The sequence below is a fragment of the Phoca vitulina genome, unplaced genomic scaffold, assembly GCF_004348235.1.
Source record: "Phoca vitulina isolate PV1807 unplaced genomic scaffold, GSC_HSeal_1.0 scaffold52, whole genome shotgun sequence".
Classification (NCBI taxonomy): Eukaryota; Metazoa; Chordata; class Mammalia; order Carnivora; family Phocidae; genus Phoca; species Phoca vitulina.
In genome coordinates this window covers 2221155-2227236 of record NW_022589755.1, presented here as the reverse complement: position 1 = coordinate 2227236, position 6082 = coordinate 2221155, and the positions used below count along the sequence as shown (strand labels likewise).

The following is a 6082-nucleotide window of genomic DNA, read 5'->3' as shown; positions in this document are numbered from 1 at the left end:
TCAGTCCTTTTGCGTACATAGGGAGTGGTGGAATTGCTGGGTCCTACGGTAATTCTGTCTAACTTCCTGAGGAACTACTCCAGGATGGATCCTTGATTAGTTAAAACGGTCAAATAGTGAATTTTATGTGATGCGGATTTTACCTCAACTTTATTTATTAATTTAAAGATTTTATTTATTTATTTGACAGAGAGAGAGTGAGAGAGGGAACACAAGCAGGGGGAGTGGGAGAGGGAGAAGCAGGCTTCCCGCTGAGCAGGGAGCCCGATGCGGGGCTCGATCCCAGGACCCTGGGATCATGATCGGAGCCGAAGGCAGATGCTTAATGACTAAGCCACCCAGGCGCCCCTTACCTCATCTTTAAAAACTGTAAAAAGTGGGGGAGGCCGGGGTCACCCTCAGGCTGTAGCTTGCGGACCCCTGCACCACACTGTGAGACCCCCTGGGAGGAAGAAGTCCACCTGCTCAGTGCCGGGGACTCCAGTACACAGAGCCAACCTTACATATTCACTGCCTGCCCCAACCCTGCTGGGCTCCAGCGTGCCAGGCTGGGGGTACAGTGGAGCCGGGGGCCACAGGGGGGCTGGGGGTCAGAGGTACCGGGGGATGGAGGCGTGGGGGGTGGGGTGGCAGAGCGTATGGGGATGTTGGGGCCTGAGGCATGGAAGGGCACCGGGGGGCCAGGGATGGACAGGCGGGGGGGACTCAGGGGCTGCCACTGGGGAGGTCCCTGCGGTCACCGAGCGCACCCTCCAGGGGAAGGGTAACTGGGAAGCAAGGGAGTGTCCTGGAAGGTCCAACTGGGAGGGGACATATGGAACTGGAGGGGCAGCCCCCTTCCACTGGGTGGCAAGAACCCCTGGGAGGAGGAGGCACCTGCTAGGAGTGACGGGAAGGAGTCCCTGCTCTGACCTAGGGCCGCGCATTCCTCGTGGTACAAAGCGAGGCACATCTACATTTCTCTGCTCTTTCTTCCCTTCCTTAGGACCGACCCCTGCTGTTCTTTCTAGCGACCCTGCTCCGTCTCAGCTCAGCTGTCACCAGTCCTTCATCTGCCCTGAAGTCTCGCCTCCCGAGAAGCCTGCCAGCCCCAGATGACCAGTCTGGAGGGTAACGAACTGGGGTCCTCTGAGGACGACCCCTTTCTCCCCAGAGGTACTGCGGGAAAGTGTCCCTGAGGGTCCCAACAGGCCCAGGGCGAGTGAGCACCCACAGGGGTCTCCCCACAGCTGCTCTCCCTGGCCTTTCCCAACCTCCCCCACTGTTCCTCTAATTAAACCTACCCTAGTTGAAGCAGCTGAAGGCTCAGTTCTTCCATTCATGAGGGGTCAAGGATACCAAGAATCATAGACACCAATTCTGGTGACAACCTGTAAGGAGCTTCTGCTAGGCTGCCCACTTTATGGGTGAAGAAATTACAGACCAGAGAGATTGATGATTAGTCCAAGGTCACACAAATGACCCAGGTTTGACTTATTACAAAGTCTATTTTTTTTGTTGTTCAAAGATTTAGGTCTCCCAGCTGAGGAAATAGGGATCTGAAGATGTAGTGACCCCAAGACTAAACTGTGTCCCAGCTCTCCAGCCTGCGTGCTTCTTTGCCCATATTACATTTGAGGACGACCATGGTCCTGGTTGAGAGCTTGGGCTCTACGAAGGAGACAGGTTTCTTGAGCGTAAATTCTGGCTCCACCCCCTTACGGGATTGCAACTTCAGGGAAGTTATTGTCTATCAATGCCTCATTTTGTCATCTGTAAAACGGGGGTATTGACAGAGTAGAAGCCCTCCCATCATCATGATCAGGACCAGTCATTGGTTGGTTCATCAAAAAGTTCATTAAAATAGGCAGTTGAGGGGGCTGCCTGGGTGGCTCAGTCATTAGGCATCTGCCTTTGGCTCAGGTCATGATCCCAGTGTCCTGGGATGGAGTCCCACATCAGGCTCCCTGCTCTGCGGGAAGCCTGCTTCTCCCTCTCCCACTCCCCCTGCTTGTGTTCCCTCTCTTGCTGTGTCTCTCTCTATCAAATAAATAAATAAAATCTTTAAAAAAAATAGGCAGTTGAAGGGTGGCTCAGTCGGTTAGGTGTCTGCCTTCGGCTCAGGGTCCTGGGATCGAGCCCCACATCCCACATCAGGCTCCCTGCTCAGTGGGGAGCCTGCTTCTCCCTCTCCCTCTGCTGCTCCCCCTGCTTATGCTCTCTCTCTCTGTCAAATAAATAAATAAAATCTTTTTAAAAAATAGGCAATTAAAAACACTTTAAGACATACAAATGTACACTCATTTGGTCCAACAGAACCAAGGTTTTGTTTTGTGTTTAGTATGGGTCTATGCACCTACAATTTTCAGTTTGTCCCTTCAAGCAGGAGCAAAAATACAAGCACTCTTTTTTATTTTTTTATTTTTTCATTTGAGACAGAGAGATACAGAGAGAGAGAGAGAGAGAGAGCATGAGCAGGGGAGAGGAAGAGGAAGAGGGAGAAGCAGGCTCCCAGCCGAGCCAAGAGCCAGACATGGGGCTCGATCCCAGGAACCTGCGATCATGACCTGAGCCAAAGGCAGATGCTTAACCATCTGAGCCACCCAGGTGCCCCATAAAATACAAGCACTCTTGCAGAGCAATTGGAATGTAGAAATTTTCTAGAGAACAAGAGAAAAAAAACAAGAGAAAGAAGTCCATTCTTACAGCTGTCTTGCCCATTCGAATTTAACACATTTTTGTTGTTCTGTTTTTGTTTTTGTTTAGAGAGAGAGAGTGTGAGCAAGCACGAGTGGGGGGAGGGGCAGAGGGAGAGGAAGAGAATCTTAAGCAGGCTCCACACCCAGGGCAGAGCCCAACTCGGGCTCGATCTCATGACTCTGAGATCATGACCTGAGCCAACATCAAGAGTTGGACACTTGAACGACTGAGCCACCCAGGTGCCCCATTCTGGTTTTTTTCCTTAAAGATTTTATTGTAAGTAATCTCTGCAATCACCTGGGGCTCAAACTCACAACCCTGATATCAAGAGTCACTTGCTGCACCAACAGAGCCAGCCAGACACCCCCCTTCAGGCATTTTAGAAAGCAGTATGCTTGCGATGGGCCTTCTGCAGCCCTGAACATCAGCCCACCGGTGTGTCTGAGAGAGGGGATGGGGTACATCAGTTACGCCAGGAGTCACTCAACAGTGGAGTCCGCTTAAGAAAGATTCTACTGAACCTACCTCACTGAGTTATTTTCAGGTTTAAGTGAAATAATATTTGTCAAACACAATGCCTGACATTGTTCTCTGTAAATGCTGGTTACGTTGTTACCTAGGGCAGCAGTGTCCAATCAAAATCTCATGTGAGCCACAGTAATTTAAAACTTTCTAGGGGGCACGTTAAAAAGTAAAATGATGTTGGTCAGAGGGTTTACACTTCCAATTATAAGATGAATAAGTTCTGGGACTCTAATGTACAGCATGGTGACAACAGTTACCAATACTGTATTATATACTTTAAGGTCGCTAAGAGAGTAGATCTTAAAGGTCCTCACCACACACACACACACACACACACACACACACACACACGTAATTATATGAGGTGATGGAGGTGGTAACCAATATGGTAATCATTTTGCAATATATACATGTATCAAATACTCATGTTGTACACCTTAAAACTATACAATGTTATATGTCAATTATATCTCAAAAAAGCTGGAAATATGTAAAAACAAATAGGTGAAATCAATATTAATTAATAATATATGATTTAGGGGCACCTGGGTGGCTCAGTCGTTAAGCGTCTGCCTTCGGCTCAGGTCATGATCCCAGGGTCCTGGGATCGAGCCCCGCATCGGGCTCCCTGCTCAGCGGGAAGCCTGCTTCTCCCTCTCCCACTCCCCCTGCTTGTGTTCTCTCTCGCGCTGTGTCTCTCTCTGTCAAATAAATAAATAAAATCTTTAAAAAAAAATAATATATGATGGGGGCGCCTGGGTGGCTCAGTCGTTAAGCATCTGCCTTCGGCTCAGGTCATGATCCCGGGGTCCTGGGACCAAGCCCCACATCGGGCTCCCTGCTCAGCAGGAGGCCTGCTTCTCCCTCTCCCACTCTCCCTGCTTGTGTTCCCTCTCTCGCTGTCTCTCTCTGTCAAATAAATAAATAAAATCTTTAAAAATAATAATAATATATGATTTAACTCAATATATCCAAAATATCATTTTAACATGTAACAGATAAAACCATTATTAATGCTTTGTTTTATATCCTTCTTTTTTGTATTAAGTCTGAAATCTGGTATGCATTTTTCACTTACAGCACATCTCAACTTGAATGCTAATTTTTCACCAGACATCACTGATCTGTGTGATTAGATTTCATAAAATCTAGTTGAAAAAGTAGATTCACATATCCAGATTGTTCTAAACATGCTTAAAAGCTGTCCAATAATTGACTCAACTAGCAATGTTAAATGTTTAGCTAAAATTAAATTAAAAAGTCAGTTTCTATTCATAAGCCAAGTGTAGTCACAAGCAAGCATTGAAGGACATTTTGCAGAACACTTGGCTAGTACCCTTCAAGACTGTCAAGGTCATCGAAAACAAGGAAAGTCTGAGAAAAGGTTGTGGATCAGAGGAAGCTGGGGGAGACCTAGCAACTCAACGCCATGTGGTTCCTAATAGAAAAGGACCCCGGAGGAGAGAGTAGGACCATGTGAATGGGCTGGAGTTCAGTGAACAGCATTGCCCTGATGTGAAAGATTTGTGTTTCCACAAATGTGCTGCGGTCCTGAGAGGTTAACAGCAGGGGAAGCTGGGGATGGGGGACATGTGGGCACCCTCTAACTGCAACTTGTCTCTAAACGTAAAATTATCGCCAAATAAAAAAGTTTAAAATGAAAATATCCATGGGGTGGCTGGGTGATGGACGTTGGGTGGGTATGTGCTATGGTGAACGCTGTGAATTGTGTAAGACTGATGAATCACAGACCTGTACCCCTGAAACAAATAATACAGTATATGTTAATAAAAAGAAAATATCCAATTCTTCAGTTGCACTTTGATGAGCTCTGAGTTTCCTCAAAGTGGAAAATGATGGGGATGGACTTCCAATGCTCGCTTCTGGTCCAAGCGCAGGCCCTAGCTCCGCCCTCACCCCGGCTCCTCCCACGGGCCAACACCACGCCTCCCGCCCCGGGCGCATGCGCCCACCGCCTTCTCGCAGGTCTCCGCGCGTGACGTCAGCACGCAAGAGGCCGACCGCGAGCCGGAGGTGTTACCATAGTGACCGCGGGCCCGCTCAGCGACGCCCACAGTGAGGGCCGAGCCCCTCACAACCGACCCCGGGTCGGGCCCTGTGGCAGGACCTGGCAAGCGGGGCCGGGGAAAAGAAGCAGGAACGCCTGCGTCGGAGACCTTTCTCATTCCCAGGCACCTCCCGTTTCTCTGCCCAGAAGTTTCTGGGCCTCTCTTGGGCCGTGGGTCTGACGGTTACCCTGGAGACAGCGGGACGCCGGAAGCCTGACGAATGAGGCGGGGCCAGGCTGGAAGGAAGATTCCGATTGGCAGAGATGCCGCACCGCCGGCTTTGAACGACAGATCGCGGGCGCACATGCGCATTGAGTTAGTCCCGCGCGCGTTCTCCGTCAGTGATGTCCAGGGGTCCGCAAGCCTCGGGCACCTGGGCGCTGTCGCAGGTCGCGCTGGTGGAGGGACGCCGAGTCTGCGCCGGCGAGGCGCTCCCGGCCTCGTTCCCGAGGCCCGAAGTGTGGGCTTCGAAGGAGTGCGTCGGGAGGTGAGTGCGACCCGCGGTTCCCACGCCCGGGTTTCCGAATGGGATTCCCAAAGCTCCTGGTCACAGCCCCCGCTCCCCGCATGTGACGTCATAGTTCCCCACGGCGGGGAGAGGGCAAATTTGAGAGGTCGTGGATTCTGAGCCGCGCCCCCTCCTCGCGACCCACCCTGTAACCCCCCCACCCCCCCGCCACGGGAAGTTTGGGCTGGAACCCTTTCATCCTCTGTGGCCTCGGTTTCCCCTTTTGTGAAGTGATCTTTGAAGCTCCTCTGCCCCTTACCAGCTCTGAGACCCCGGGCGAGGTGCACACACTCGGTGCCTC

At 50.7% G+C, this 6082-nt stretch overlaps 1 protein-coding gene across 2 annotated transcripts in view; it reads left to right on the top strand.

Moving 5' to 3' along the window:
• Window positions 1–5606: 5606 nt before the first annotated feature.
• ZNF667 (zinc finger protein 667) overlaps window positions 5607–6082 on the top strand; it is an 81679-nt gene continuing 81203 nt past the window's right edge. For both annotated transcript variants that reach the window (XM_032388129.1, XM_032388126.1), the window contains exon 1: window positions 5607–5760. The gene's annotated coding sequence lies outside the window, so the exon portion shown is untranslated. The remainder of the gene's footprint in view (window positions 5761–6082) is intronic.